The sequence below is a fragment of the Microchirus variegatus genome, assembly GCF_963457635.1.
Source record: "Microchirus variegatus genome assembly, chromosome: 10".
Taxonomy (NCBI): domain Eukaryota; kingdom Metazoa; phylum Chordata; class Actinopteri; order Pleuronectiformes; family Soleidae; genus Microchirus; species Microchirus variegatus.
This window is the reverse complement of record NC_139811.1, coordinates 3,952,393-3,969,216: the sequence shown is the minus strand read 5'-3', so window position 1 is coordinate 3,969,216 and position 16,824 is coordinate 3,952,393. Positions and strand designations below refer to the sequence as shown.

The 16,824-nt window shown below is 41.4% G+C and overlaps 1 protein-coding gene across 3 annotated transcripts in view; it reads right to left on the bottom strand.

Moving 5' to 3' along the window:
* The window catches only part of LOC310933004 (voltage-gated potassium channel KCNC1-like), a gene marked incomplete at both ends in the record, with an annotated part of 85,013 nt that overhangs the window by 41,666 nt on the left and 26,523 nt on the right, over nt 1-16,824 (bottom strand). The gene's annotated exons all lie outside the window — the stretch shown is intronic.

Sequence of the window (16,824 nt, the reverse complement as noted above, 5' to 3'; positions counted from 1 at the left end):
AAACGACACCTTCAGAGAAAGAGAGAGAGGGAGGGTGTGAAAGAGATAAGACACACAGGTGTGTGTAGAGTATGTTAAAATGATGAATATATATATATATGAATATGAGGCCACATAAACAAAAGAGGAATATGGAGATGCATGAATTACTGTAAGCAACATTATGAAAAGAACTCAAATAAATATGAATTGAGGTGTATTATCAGTGACATACTGTACTATAATCCTGCACACGTGTATAATATATGATGTCATTTGTTCTGCAGTGTTCTCTAAACACATATGTGGACGTAGACCTATCAGCAACAAGGGTTAGGGATTATTAAATCTAATCGGCCAATTATTAATTATCAATTCAACTCTCTGTTCTCAGAAACACGATTGTACATGTACTAAAATTATTATATTTTTTATTATATATAATTATTTATAGCAGTATAATATTTAGTGTATACATTATTTTCATATTTAAAATATATTGGTGCACTGCAGTGCACAAAAATCCAGATTAGAGAGAGACAGAACATCAATAAATGTTTTTACTGAGATAATTTTGTATATAATTTCTTCTCAAACTGTTCATCATCAGCATCATACAGTAAACAGCACATCTACATCAGCTTCACCCGACAGAAAACCCCTCTACCGTCCTCAGATTAGCGCTCATCTGTTCACCTGTGTAACATTTGCATACTTCACATCCTCCTTTACCAGCAAACATGTCGTCATTCAAGTTCCAATGTGTAACAATGAGCGACATCTACTGTAATGATGAGACTGCGGTCTGTAACAAAGCCACTGCCTCCACACAAACACATTCATATTTAACATTCAGTCGTACACTAACGTATACGTTCGGTTTCTCTGAACTCGGGGAATGACGTCGCAGTGATGCGATCGCCTGACGTACATTTGCATAACGGGACTTGATTGACTTGGAAAGTTGGAACGTTTCTCGAGTTTTAAAGCTCGTTATAGCGAGTGTGCCTGGAGGGAGCGCCCTCCGGAGGTTACGATTGCAGGATCTGGCTTCATTCTGGCAGGTTTTGCTAATGTTGTTCAATGCAGTGACGACATAGACACGGAGCCTGCTGTGTTCAGCAGAAGAAGAAGATTTGAAGAAGAAGCGAGTCAAAACCAACGTGTGTTTGTTACGGTAATTTCACTCGTGCTGTTACAGGAAGCTATAGAATCAGCATTTTTGTCACCAGAGAGGAAAGAAGTGAAAAAACGGCTGTAACATTAACACAAAAAACCCAAACAAATGTCACACATTTCATATTTAACGTGCAAAAATCTGGTGTCCGTGTACAACGACAGTGTTTTTCCTCAATCAGACTTTGTTTTTCTTCATTTTAAAATGTTAATGCATGCACTGAATTGTAAATACCTGCCAGATATTGAAAGATATTCTAGAAAAAAACTCACTCACAGGTATTATTTTATGGCCCTTTTGTGGTTAAAATAAGCATCGTGAGTCTTAAAGGTGCCATATGTAAGACTGTGGCCAAAAATGGTTACTACATTCAAATTCAAAAATACCGAGGTCTTTTAGGTTTCGTTTTCTGACGTAACTGGCGACCCGTGGTTGCTCGGCAGCTGAGACTCTACCGACTGCAATGATTGGTAGACGGCGGTAGGTGGCGCCACATGCCAAAACATGATTTCAAAACATAAACATGATTTGCAGTCTGCAAAATATATTTGTTTTAATGCAAATATTTTGTCTGTACTGTTGTTGTTGGTGAGTTCAGTTTGTTATATGAACATTATTCCTGAGTCTCTGTGACATATTAGGAGGATTTTATGGCCAGTTGCTGTAGATTTATTACATAATGCACCTTTAAAGGGTTAAATGGTCATTTATATTCCAGGTTCTCCTCGATTCTACACTCAAAGGCAAGAAGACAGCAAAAGCAGAGAATGACATCAAAGTGAAGCCAATTACTAAACTCAACTATCATGATTACATGGCAACGTGCTATAAAACCGCCACGAGTAGCAGCCAACAGCACTCATTAATCCACGGCAAACGTAAACATAACAGAGGAGTGTTGTTTGCCTGCAGCTGTGTGAGCGTTAGCCACGATCATGTCGTTAGGTCGGAAACAAACGCGATGAACACGCTCAGGTGAAAGCTGACGCTAGGTTTTTCCTGTCGGCGATCGATGGCGACGCTCGTTCTTTCACAGAACCAGAGCTGAACGTCACAGACTAATAACCATCGTTCCCGTTTCGGCCCAGTTTTCTCTTTCTTTGTTCCCCCAAATATCGTCACGGCTGTTCATCCAATTTGTCTGAACATCTGACACTTTTGGGCTTGTTAGCTTGTTAAGGATAAACACGACGAGGGAACACATGGCTCCATATGGACTAATGACACCAAATGTTGTGCACTGGCCCAGTGGGACCATGTTCAACAAGAAAACACCTGGTTCATGTGACAATATAACGCCTATCAAACCAGGAAAATAACAAGTGTGTGCGTGTGTGTGTGTGTGTACATGTTAGGCTGTGAGGACAAAATGATGCTTTCAAACCACTGTTTTGAGGACATTTTGACATTGTGAGGACATTTTTTAGCAGGTTCTCAAATCTTCACAGAGCTTTTTTAAGAATGAGGCCTTGATTTTAGGGTGCGGGTTAAAAATGTTGTTGTTAAAGTTTGACATGTTGTTGAGACGTAAGCGTGAGCTGTGGCCAACTAGTGGCCCCTTGAGGTATTGCAGATTGGCTCCAAATTGGCCTAAAAAAAATCCACACCATTTACTAAATTCTTTAAAAACATTCTAAACATTAATCGGTCGATTATTTTTTTGTCGATTAATCAAGTAATCGTTTTGGTCCATAAAATGTCATAAAACATTAAGAAATGTGTTTGTCAAACCTGGAAATGATGACATTCTCAAATGTCTTGTTTTTGTTTTTGGTTGAGAAGGTGAAACAATCAGAAATCTAGTTTTATTCATGAAAAAAAAAATCTTCAAACCTGATTAATTGATCATCAAAATAGTTGAAGATAATTGAATAATAATCAATTCATCGATTAGTATTCTTTGTCAAAATTAGAACACACACAAAAATGTCCAATAAATTCAGATTTCCAACATCAAAACTCTGTTAAATTACTGAAGACACAACGATGTGGACAATAAATGAATAAATACATATATTTACATAGATATTTGCAATCGTGATAATGGATCCACAATTAATTGATTTGGGAACGTCATGATTTCGAGGTTTGGGAAACAAAAATCCAAATTGTTCCCCTAAAAATTTTGACATTTGACCGATCAAATAACAACTCATCAAATAATCGAGATTACGGCACGTGATTTAAAAATGTGGGCCTGAGAAGTCGAACCTCTGAGATGTAAGACTACTGTGTGTGTGTGTGTGTGTGTGTGTGTGTGCGTGTGCGTGCGTGCGTGCGTGCGTGCGTGCGTGCGTGCGTCCATCAGCTCAGTGATGAAGACAGACAGATGAAGCCTTCCTCTAATCCTCAGGGAGTACATAAAATCCCACAGCTTATTATCATGGTCTAATTTAACACTGCTATCTGGAGCTGCCCTGGATACACACACACACACACACACACACACACACACACACACACACACACACACACACACACACACACACACACACACACACACACACACACACACACACACACACACACACACACACACACACACACACACACACACACACACACACACACACACACACACACACACGCTCTTGAATATTCTAGAGGTGTTGGATGGAGAAACAAATCCATGACGCTTCTCCTTAAAAAACCTCTTCATGAAACTGATTCTACACATTTTTATGACAGTGTAGAAGTTCTTCTGAAAAAAAGGCAAAAAAAACCTTGTGTCCTGAAAATGATGATGTTTTTTTGGTACAAAGGACTTCAGGGAAGGAAATGAAGCAATAAGAAGACAAAAGAAGAGACGAGGAGACGGTCGTCAGTCAGGATTTTAGCGACCAACTGCACATAAAACACCGGAAAAGTGGAATAATTTCCTGGTCGTGAGGTTTAGGGACCATCAGGATAAGGCTGGTGCTTCCCCTTCATATAGGCTGAATATAGGATGAATATAGGATGAATATAGGATGAATACCCTCTTCATAAAGGTCACAGGAATCTCCCGCTTTCCAACTCTTCCTCAGGGGAACCATTAACAAACCCCCAGGCAACATCAAGAATCCCTACAGTGGGTTCTGGGTCTATACCCCTCGGGGTCTCCTCCCAATGGTATGAGCGTGGAAGAACCTCCAGAGTAAGTTGTCCTGGTCTCAACTTATTCACACAAGCTCTCTATTTATTTATTTATTTATTTCCTTCTCTTGACGACCGCGCAAAGACGATTCAAAGTACACATTTCCCACATCTCCATGCAGCTCCGTCACTTAGGGGTTACGCTAATGTTCAAAAGTTTATTTGAACGGCACCTATACAATTTTTTGTGTATTTTCCATTAAAAGTCAGACTTTTATTCATCACAAGAGTTGTAAAAATGAATAGAAAAATATAGTCAAGACATTGAGAAGATTAGAAATAATGATTTTTAGACTTTCAGCTGTGCTAACATCATCGCACAAGGGTTTTCTAATCATCCAATAGTCTTCTAACACCATTAGCAAACACAATAATCTACCATTAGAACACTGTAAATGGGCCTCTATACACCTATGTACATATTCCATTAAAAACTAGACGTTTGTAGCTAGAATAGTCGTTTACCACATTAATAAAGTATAGTGTGTTTATGATTCATTTAATGTTATATTCATTGGAAAAAAGAGTGCTTTTCCCTCAAAAATAAGGACATTTCTAAGTGAGCCCAAACTTTTGAACCGTAGTGTAAGTGTCCTGCCCAAGGAGACATCACCTCAACCTTCTAATTTGAGAAACTGTACCCACTGAGCCACCGTCGCTCTTCTACTCCAAGCTTCTCAACTTTTTTGGCGCCACCCACGGCCAAAATCTCTATTTTGGTCATTACACCCAAAGTGTCTTCAGAGGCAAGACTCAATCTTAAGGCCACATTATACTTCTCCGACTGCGTATGCGTTATCCGTCTGCGTCACCACGGAGACGCCTCGAGCATTTATACTTCTGCGTCGTGGTGACGGACACTCGCTGCAATTTCCCGCCCGATCAGTAGGGGTCGCTGCGCAAGGTTGTTGTGCTTCTGGCTACAGTGAGCAATGGCGTCCGAGAAAGAAAGAGAGAGAAAGACTGTTGTTGTTGTTGAAAAAGTGGCCGTTTCTCACTTTTCTGTGTCACGGAACGCAGTTTTAAGATAATTTGAGGCGAGAAATTGGCCATTTAGAGTCTAAACATGTGCTGTGTGTGTTAAGATATGACGTATTTATAGTTCGGCAGCGGCGTTATCGGCGGGGATCAGCTCCGCCTCTGTCAGGACGCCCGGAGCGCACTGAGAGCCGGCACAGAGCAGCTTAGCTCAGCCTGTCCTGAGGACCAATCGCATCTCTTGCCGTCTCCGTAGTCCCTTGACGGAGTGACGGACACTTAAAAAATATTTTGTGCACCCGGAGACGACGCAGAGGCTCTTCGACAGTCTCTGCGTCGACGCAGAGTCTCTACGTAGCCTACGCAGAGCACTTTACTCAGAAGTATAAATTGGGCTTTAATCTGAGGGATTAGCGTGAACGGAGGCTAACTGATGCTGTCACTCTCAGTCTCTTCCCGACACCTCACACATTATTCCACTGCTCCACATTTGACAGGAAACACAGCAAGAAACAGAGCTGGAGGCAAGAAACAGACTTCTTTTTTTTAAATTATTAAATGTTACTTTAAGGACAGGAAAAGTTGGAGCCCGTGGGTAAATGTTGTTTGTAAAGGCATTTTATTTTTATTTTTTTACATCACCCTTTTAATTGGTGCATTTAATGAAGAACAGCTAAGCTCAATACTCGCAGCTATAAAAGTCAATCAAGGATCGACAGTGACAACAAACTGTCCCTGCAGGTGTCTGAACTGAGGTCGACACAGATTTAGTGAAGAGAGAGAGAAGATTCACCCTCTTCACGTCTGTCAGTCACAGTCTATTTCCTTAAAGCCGAACTAGACCGGAAGTTCCTATTAACGCTGTTTTTTTAGTGTGTATCTGCGTCATTACCTTGTTTAAGAAGCCCTGACGATTCGAAACAAACAGTTCAGCCACTGTTGAGAACGCTGTGTTTTATTGTAATCTCGGGGCTCAACGAGATCTCTGAAAATCCCGTAATAGTTACGTAAACAGAGGTTCTCCTGAACAACCGATCGTCCTGCTCCGGGCACTAGTCCGGGCACATCTGGTTGCGTACATTGAACCGCAGAAGAAGAATAACGTACGTTGTGGAGGTGTTTCACGAGCGACAGTGTCTTCTGACTCTGGGTCAAAGGTCGTCAAAGGGACTGCGGCGGGGAGTCGTGAAGAAGCTATTTTTAAACACTGTTAAAACAATGTTTTGATAATGAGTAGCAGTGCATCCGCCGTTCCAGAGGGGGGCGCTGCGCTTCTGAGAACGGATGTGCTGGATAGTACTGGCCAATCACAAGACTCTTTTCTTTTGGGGGTGAAAGTTCACTCTGAAATCTCGCAGCAGAAAAACAGCGTCAGAAAAGAGGATTTCTATCGGCTCGTTTACAGCAACTAGGAGGTTTTTGACCATAAAAACAAGTTAATATATGTAAGTAGACCTCCATAACTAACATATATGTGCAACAGGACCACTCTATGTGACCTTTAAAGGTGCATCATGTAATAAATCTAAAGCAACTGGCCATAAAATGTCACAGAGACTCAGGAATAATGTTCATATAACAAACTGAACTCACCAACAACAACAGTACAGACAAAATATTTGCATTAAAAAAATATATTTTGCAGACTGCAAATCATGTTTATGTTTTGAAATCATGTTTTGGCATGTGGCGCCACCTACCGCCGTCTACCAATCATTGCGGTTGGAAGAGTCTCAGCTGCCGAGCAACCACGTGTTGCCAGTTACGTCAGTAAACGAAACCTAAAAGACCTCTGTATTTTGAATTTGAACGTAGTAACTGTTTTTGGCCACATTCTTACATATGGCACCTTTAATTCCTTCTGTAAATGATCCCCCCACAACTTTAATGGAAGTGATTTAAATGTGGAGACAGTTTTGGATTTCTAATCATCAGGAGAACAGACACATGCTAATGTTGTTATATGTGCTAGAACGAGTCTTCAAAGGCTGTTTACAAGAAATTACCTCCAAGGGGTTTTCACCTCATCTGACCACGTCCAGTGGACACATATATCATGGACTATATATGTTGAATTTATTGTACAATAGGCCAAATAAATGTCTTTTGAGGCCATCTTGACATTTGTCCAGGTAAACAAGTGAGTCCAAGGGTGAATTCCAATTCCTTGCTTAACCCTCAATCTCAAAAATGCTCTCCCTCTAGTCCAAGTGCTGTCCCGATCCTCAGAAAAATTAAGTTGAGGGCCAAGTTTAAGGGCTGTATCGCCCTCAATATTGAGATTTTACGACACCACCCTTGAGAGCAAGGGCTACCCAGAATGCATTGCGTGTTTTGACATAACAAAGATGGTGCCGAAAACAGCAAAAAACGAGTACCCTACAAATGAAGTATTTTCTTTGTTAATAGAGATATAAAAATGATGAAAACCATTGTATTATCTTAGTTTAGGTCCATATTATGGATTACAGACGTCATTGTTGCGTAACATTTATTTTTTATTTTACAATCTTTTGTCAATAGTCGGCCGGTGCGGACAAGCGATGGTTTGCTATGGTTTACTTTTCAATAAGTCGTGGTGTGTGGTAACTGTCAGCTGAATATTTGTATGAGTATCATCTTATAACTAACTGACAACCTAATAACTTGACTGACAAACGGATCGTAATAAATAATCCTGACGTAAATGTGTTCTTCTTCTTCTTCTTTTTTGGAGTTGACAGACTGGACGCAGCTTTCGTGTTATTCTGCCCCCTACAGTCTGAAGACGTATCTGCATTTAAGGGGTGTCCCATTTCTAAGTGACAAAATAACCCTCAACACTTGGTTTTGAGGCCAGTTAAGATTAAGGGTTGAGTTTGAGGGTTAAGATTGAAGGTTAAGATAGGAATTGGAATTGGCCCAAACTTTCATAGGTTTCCGGTGGATGTGTGTGTGCGAGCCTCATGGATGGTGAGGGTACGGTGGGGAAACGATGGCGAGCAAACATGCAAACGTTTGCAGGTGGAATAACTTGAGTTGCGTCTTTCTTTCTTTTTTTTTTGCTGACCTGCAGCCACTCAGCTTTTAGCTAAAGTAGTCTACAAATCAACGACTTATCCAGAAAAGAAAGAGCATTAAAAACGTGTAGTAAGTGGTCTGCTTTAGATCTGCTTATGTCGGCACATTAGAAAGGAAAGGCTCGAAGCACAAAAACAGGAGGCGTCACATGACGACAGGAGACACTCATCACCAGAGTACTTTGCTAATCATGTCAATAATAAAGGGAGGTGTAGAGATGAGATGAGAGGATTTAAGACATGGGAAAGTTTGCTTTATGATTTAAAATTAAAGCAATAAAACGGACAACAGGGATTAAGTAAAACTGAGGTCAGTGCACAAACCTGTTTAACACATCCTACACTACACAAAATAATCTATGGCACGTTAATCTGTAACAAAGGATATTTAGTGTGTTGGAATAATCATTTTCCCCCCAAAACCAAATAGGAGGATTTGACCTCTTCAACTAGCTCTAAAACAGACATTTGATCATCATTTGAATCATTTTGACGATAACGCTGAAGCTTCTAATAACTGACGTTTAAATGTAAAGTTAAAAGAAAAAGGTTGAAATAGATAAACTGTAATAGAAAAACAACACTGAGGCCATTAACAGTACATACTTATATTAATGTGCTGCCCTTCGTCTGTTTTATATACAGTTAATGATGATAATAATAATAATAATAATATCTTGCCGCCTATCACGAAAACCTTTCAAGAAGCAGTGTAATGTGGCCCTGCCGCCACTAGGGCTGAACATTTAATGGATGTTTTAACTCTAATCTAAAATCGTAACATGGCCCGTTGCTATTTTTAAATGTATATCAAATTAACATTTTAAGATCAAATATCGTCCTGTACACGTCACAGACGACAGACTGAAGTCAGCGTTTTAAATGTTATTCAATGAGGTCAAAATGGCCGTTCCCGCTAATATCGCAGATTGTGTCGCAAACACAATTTAAGCCAAAACAATCGCAATTGGACATTTATTCAGTTTTTTTGAATAATAAATACATTTTCAATCGTAAAAACGCTCTTATTTACGCATTTAATTCGATAACGTGATAGAATTTAAAGATAACATTGGCCGTCCCGACAAAAGCTGCTTTTTTTGGCCCCCTAGTGGCCAGACGTGACACTCAGAGGTCTCAAGGTCATTTGAGTTTGAGACTTTAATATACATTATTGTTTTTATGTCAACATGGGAATACATACAGTATTAGTGCAGATTAATAATCCGTGAACTTTATTTCTGAACTTTCATACATGAAATGTTAGGTCTGTATGATGAAATGTCAGGATATTACCATAAACTAGGAAAAAATAACACATAATTTAAACGTTATGGCTTTGTTTTTATTCCTTATAAGGATTTCGTAAAATATATCATATTTTACAGCACAATTTCACAATTTTAAAAACATATTTATTATATATTTAATGACCTTTCACTGCTCACCTGCAGTACCGTCATTGCTCACTAGGAGGAATCACTGCATTAGGAGACACACTGGGTGCATGACGGCTATGCAAAGACTTTTGAAAGTGATGCAAAGGGCATAACATTTACAGTCCGGGTGCAATTAAAGCTCTCTCTTAAAGCCTCGCGTGTTTAGTTTTTTTGCACAATTTTCACACGTTTTCAAACTGCAAAAAGGTGCAAAATGTGCATCATAAAAAAAGGTGCTAAAGCTAAAGCCGTGAGCGCAGCAGAGGCAGCTTCACAAAAATGACATCATGTTTTCTCCTCTATTGCAGTGACGCAGCAGCTGGGATGTCCTCCTCACACACACACACACACACACACACACACACACACACACACACACACACACACACACACACCCTTGTAAAGGTGACTTCATTACACTGTGTGAGTTCTGCTGAGTCAGCGAGAAGCTGCTTGGTCAGGGCATGTGTGTGTGTGTGTGTGTGTGTGTGTGTGTGTGTGTGTGTGTGTGTGTGTGTGTGTGTGTGTGTGTGTGTGTGTGTGTGTGTGTGTGTGTGTGTGTGTGTGTGTGTGTGTGTGTGTTGTTTCTGACAGAGTGTACACAACCACTCTTTCTTTATCTGTCCCTCTTCATCTTTACCACCTGCATACGCAGCTTCTCCTTCTTCTTCTTCTTCCCCCTTCATCCTCACTGCTGTCTCTGCACCTCCCTCCTCCTCCTCCTCCTCCTCTGCATTGTCTGGTTTTGCCAGTTCTTTCCTCTCTCCCTGTTGTTCACAGATGGTGACATGCAGGAGGTGACAAAGATCAGCTTCAGCACAAAATAGCAACATAGTGCTGACAGTGTTTTGTCCGCCCGATTTCCTCCCTGAGGCGTCCTGGCCCATTTTGGCCTGTTTTTGATGTTTGTAGATCACGTAAAAAAAAAAAAAAGCTGTCTTTATTTTCTTAGCACAACCTTGTGCTGATTCAACAGCAAAAAAAAAAATGGCTGTGATCGTCTGTTCGCGACATGTTCTTTCAGACTCGTGAGCTCCTAAAGTGAGAAAACAGTCAAATCTGTCAGTCACAGAATCCAGTGTTCACCTGCCAAACTGACACAACGCTACGTGATGATGAAAAGCGACTGAAATCCTCACAAACAAAGGATTATTATCTACAGCTGTAATTCAGTAAGACTTACGAAGAAGGGAGGTACAGGGCCGTCACATTTTATCCAACAATTTGGAAATCCTTTCGTATTATTACAGTATTTACAGTCTAGAAGTGCAGCAGACTGAAGTTAACTAAGGCTCAGCTGCTCGACCTCTCACTCAGTGTTTACTAACCTCAGTATTAGCATGTAACGGTTTACTTAATCTGGCTTACACTGAATTAAAATGACTTTGCAGTTTGCGGAAATGTTCTGATCTTGGAATGCAAACGATTTCTAATCTCAGAATGTGATAATTTTCTAATCTCAGAATATGAACGTTTTCTAATCTCAGAATGTCAATATTTGCTAAAATCTGAATTTTATAGATTTCTAATCTCTGAATGTGAATATTTTCGAATCTCTGAATTTGATAATTTTCTCATTTCTAAATGCAAATATTTTCGTATCTCTGAATGTGACTATTTTGTAATCTCAGAATATGAACTTTTTCTAATCTCAGAATGCCACTGATTTCTAATCTCAGAATGTCAATATTTGCTCAAATCTGAATTTTATAGATTTCTAATCTCTGAATTTGATTATTTTCTTATCTCTGAATTTGATAATTTTCTAATTTCTAAATATGAATATTTTCTAATCTCTGAATGTAAAAAATTTCTAATCTCTGAATGTAAACGTTTTCTAATCTCATAATGTGAACATTTTCGAATCTCGGAATGCCAACGTTTTCTAATCTCCAGGTTTGGTAAACACTGATCACCATTTTTCAACATTTTCCTACGGAGAAAAAAAAATAATCCATAGATTACTCAATTCTAAACAATAATCTATAGCCCTAGTTTTTTTTCTTTCCTTCAGATGGAGACCAGAGATTAAGATGTGCTGGTTCATTTAATCTGCTACGCACTGCAGTAAATAGAGACACGGAGGGAGAGACGCTGATCTAACAGACCTTCATTTTTAACCTGGCTTTAAACTGACCTTTATTATTATTATTTATTTGAACATTTCTTACTGAATATTATCTTTATTTTTTTCGACCGTTTAGTCTCCTTTAACTGAATTTTTCATGTCTCTTTTACTGCACCTATTATTTTATTACATTCTAGTGCTTCTAATTATCTATTTACTCTTGTGTACTATTAATATTTACATTTTTAGTGTATTTTAGTATATTAGTATTTGAGTCTCCGGTGTTTTCCATCATGGCTGTTTATGAGTTCCATGATACACTATTAGAAATAAAAGTGCTAAGGGTTCTCCTCATAGGGAAAACCCTTTTTGGTTCCACCAAGAATCCTTTTAAAACTCTTTATTCAGGAAAGGGGTTTTCAAGGGTTCTCTGGATCAAAATGGTTCTTACTGGAACCATTAGTGTTACCAAGAACCCTTGAAAACCCTTTCTTCGGGAAAAGGGTTTTCAGAAGCAAATGGCTCCAGGTAGAACCTCAGCCCTCGTAGAAGGACCTTTTTGGAACCCTTATTTCTAAGAGTGTAGCGTTTCCTCGCTTCTTCACTTCCCCGTCACTGTTTTAATACGTAAAACCAGCCATATGACTGAGATGGTTCGTTGGATGGGGGGGTTGCGTTTACCTGATTATATTTTTATACTGTTAATTTGTGTAAAGTTTGATTGATTGATTGATATAGACTGGACATGACGTGAAGAACATAGCTGGTAGTACTTCAATACAAGGATCTGCAGATCTACTGAAAGATACCAGACCTAAAAAGCCTCAGTATCCCTCTCAAAAATGGGCGAAAAGGGGTGAAAAATCTATCTGGATCTAAAGTTACTCCCATAGATACTGGTTGTTTTCTGGCCATCACGTCATCCCAGATTATGTCAACCTCCCGTTTCTCAGATGGAAATCTGCAAACGTGGGTCTTTTGCTATGCTGACACACGGGTCGACTCGGCTTCTCGGAAGTGCATGCTGCTGCGTTGCCAGGGCGAGGTCGTCCGCATCGAATGAATCTGCTGCATTATTCCGTAAAACCGCGATGGAAACACGACGTTTAATCTCCCAATAAGTGCCACGGACCAACGGATAAGCCCAGGTAGAACAAACGTGTGCTGTCACAAAGCAAGAAGGCCTTGCCATCGACAGAGTCGCCCTTCAGTTTACCGACTCCAGCACAGAAACAGCCTCAAGACAAATCTGCCGAGTACGAATGTGTGTCTTCACCGAGTCCACGCTGTGAGGTTGACAAGCCAACAGAGGGGGGTGTACACATTTGTAAGGTTGACAAAGTAGGACGTTCTGAAAACAGCAGAAACTAAAGAGAGAGAGAAACCACGAGGCATCACGCAGCGCAAGAGGTGAAAAATGAGAGCCATATATGGATGTTTCCTTCCTTTTACGGCGCTGCTGCTGCTGCTGCTGCTGCTGCTGCTGCTGCTGCTGCTGCTGCTGCTGCTGCTGCTGCGCTGCTGCTGCACTGCTGCTGCTGCTGCTGCAGGCTGCTGCAGTGCTTCACCTGGTGCAGAGGTATCGTATAAGTCCAAACAGCTAAGAGGGAAACACAGAGAGCTTAGTGCTCAGTGCACGAGGCTGCTGCCAAAGGAGGACGGAGGATAGAGCCAGGGCCAAAGGCAGTGAATAATACATTAGTGCAAACACCTAGGATATAGATCCAGACGTATTACTTAACTAATAGTAATATTACGTTGCCACTACAATCACAACGGCTTTAAATCTGAGGAATAACGCACTCAAATTCAAACATTTTGCTTTGAAAATATCACCCTCCACAGGAGAGTGTTCACCCCAGCCTCGTTTGGTGCAGTTAAATACCCTTAGGCCCACTTTACATTAAGCTTTTCGCGACAGCGGCGAAATTTCCCACTGTCGGGACGTCTTTAGACACACCGCCCGGAAAGCTGGCAGGACTGTACGATCGTAGCCGGCCTCCAGCATCCGATGTTGCATTTTTTACGTAGGCCATCTTGTTCCTGGATGACTCCAGCTTCTTCTGGATCTCGTCCTCCGACCAGATACTGATCAGGCGCTTGGTTTCGGAGGTGCTCCACGTACAGCGACCTCCTTCACCCACGCCATTTTTTTTTGGGAACAAAAGTCCCACGGTATATGCTAATTAGCGCACGCTATATGCTGAACGCCTAAACCCTGACCTCCCGCTGTCGCAAGCCCGACGCGTTCTCTTTATACGCACTTTGAAGTTGTCGGGGACTCCCGCCGAGTTGTGGGGCGACCACTTCACAGTTGTCGGGAGGAAATTTGAAGACAGCGGGAATTCTCTTTAGATTAAGAAGATTAAGAACTTAGATTAAGAACCCTTTAAATCCCGCAAGGGGAAATTCAATTCTGCAGTGAGTTAGTGAACACACACAGCACACACAGTGAGGTGGAGAACATGCTAACCCAGCGCAGTGAGCTGCCATGCCAGTGAGCGGCGCTCGGGGAGCAGTGAGGGGGTTAGGTGCCTTGCTCAACAGCACTTCAGCTGCGGACTGGTCGGGGATTGAACCGGCTACCTTCCGGTCTCGAGCTCGAAGCCGTCGCGAAAAGCGTAATGTAAAGTGGGCCTCAGGATCGTTTGTTTGGGTTTGTATGAACGTAGTCCAAATATCTGAATTCTGGTACACTTTAAAAAGGTGGCCTCAGACTGCCTGCAACTCTACAAACAACTGGACACCAATCTGCTTCTGTGGAAGCTACGTATTACAGGCTGCACTGATCTCATCTACAACCACAAGTGAAGAGAACTGGCAGAAGTGAACCAGTGACAGACGGAACTGTCAACGGCGTCTGGCAGCTCCCATCTCCTCCTCCTGCTCCTCCGCAGGCAAAAACCATCACATTTAGCCGAGCGTCGTCACCTCAAAGCGCTGCAATACTGCCGACTCGCTGCTGTCTCTCAGTGGGATGAGGATGAGGATGAGGATGAGGATGAGGATGAGGATGAGGATGAGGATGAGGACGCGACACCTGTGGCTCAGGGCCTTGCTGCGAGGAAACAGCAGCGAGTTTACCGATTCAGGCTAACGACGCAGGCTCAGCTAAATGCGCTACATCATACCTGTGGAGGGAGGAAGGAGATGGATGATGGACGATGAACGATGTAACATGGTTCTCAAGATCTTCACCGGGGAACGTGGAGAACACCAGGGGTGAAGCTGCACCACCATGGCAGATGAAGCCTCTTATTAGCTGTTCTGCAAAGCTAACATGCTCCTCCTGGAGAAAGATGGCTATTCTAGCACCGGTATCACCTGGTTTTCCTGTTCACAGTGATTACGAACATTAAGAGAGTGTCGTACTCTCACCTTCTGTGAGCAACACTCTCACAAACGTCGGTAATAATCGCCGATACAGTGTTTATCCAAACCTAGCAGTTAGCTAAGCATCGATAGCCACTTGCTCTTCGTCTTGTCATAGACGACCTTGAAAATAACACACACACGGTGTCTCACTGAAGGAGATTAGATTAGATTATGCAAAAGGTAGATGACAAAAGAAGCAAATGTACACATATTTATACTGTTTACTAGTGCTGTCAAACGTTAACGGCGTCAACGTTAACGCACGACCCGTTTCCATGACGACTGACCGGAATAAGACGCGTGTGACGTCATGTTTTACGTGACTCCCTGATTGTTAAAACGAGTCTCTAAAGTAACGCTAAAGCACACACAGGCAGTTACACAGGTACGCTAACGTTATTTGCAGCGCTGCTGCTCTTTTCCTTTAATAAACAGACTGCTCCAGTTCCACTGTAGGCGCGCTAACGGCGCTAAAAGGAGCTAATGCAGCTAACGGCGCTAAAAGGAGCTAATGCAGCTAACGGCGCTAAAAAGAGCTAATGCAGCTGACGGCGCTAAAAGGAGTTAATGCAGCTAACTGGGCTAAAAGGAGTTAATGCAGCCAAGGAAGCTAACTGATAAACGGTGCCTGGACTCTAGTGTCGCGGCACGTAAACACAACGTCACGCGCGTCTTTTTCCGGTCAGTCGTCATGGAAATGTGTCGTGCGTTAACCTATTGCACAGCACTACTGTATACATATGTATACACATATGTACATGCATATACATATATGTATATATGTATATATTACTCTCTGACGGCGGATAGCAGTCGAGTCATTCTCACAACAATGCAAAGCAACCCCCAAAAACACAGAAATAGAGTCATAAAACAGGTGCAACCAAACACGTCAATATGGAATTTTAAACAGCGATCGCGCCTCCATCCCAAAAACATCAACGACGCAGAGTAAAGACTTGAAAATCCACTATTTCATTTGCTCGTTCCGGCCGCGCCGCAGTTTTAATCAACTCTTTAAGTGAATATTGTCGCACTTAAGAAGAGAATCAACATAATCACAGTGACTGGTGGCTGCACGAGAGGAGACGACACGTATGCAGTCCACTGCAGTGATTGACTGCCCGGCTCCGCCTGCATCGATGTTTTGAATGGCCAGTTAGATGAGGTCATCAACTGAGGAAGGTACTTTGCTCAGGTCATGTATTGATCTCCTATATCCACACGTGTGTGTGTGTGTGTGTCGGTGCATCAGTGTGTGGGCAGTCTTTTTTTGCAGTCGAATTACCGATAGGTCAGTGATGGAACTCCCTGCAGGTTTCTGCACAAACAAATTGTGATTGCGTCGTTGGTGTGTTTTCTTGTATGTGCAGGGATATTTAAATCATAGAAAGACCTATATTTCTATAAATATACGTATTCATTCATTCATTGTCTATATATATATGTATATCTTCCACATACGTGTCAAAATTCACTCTGAAAATTCTCTTTTCAGAAATTTCAGCCAAATTCTTCAAGAAAATAACGTTTCTATGAGGAAGTGTAAGCACGATCTAGGCCCAGTTCCATTCACATTAATGTATTGATTGTTTTCTTAATGAAGCGAGTATT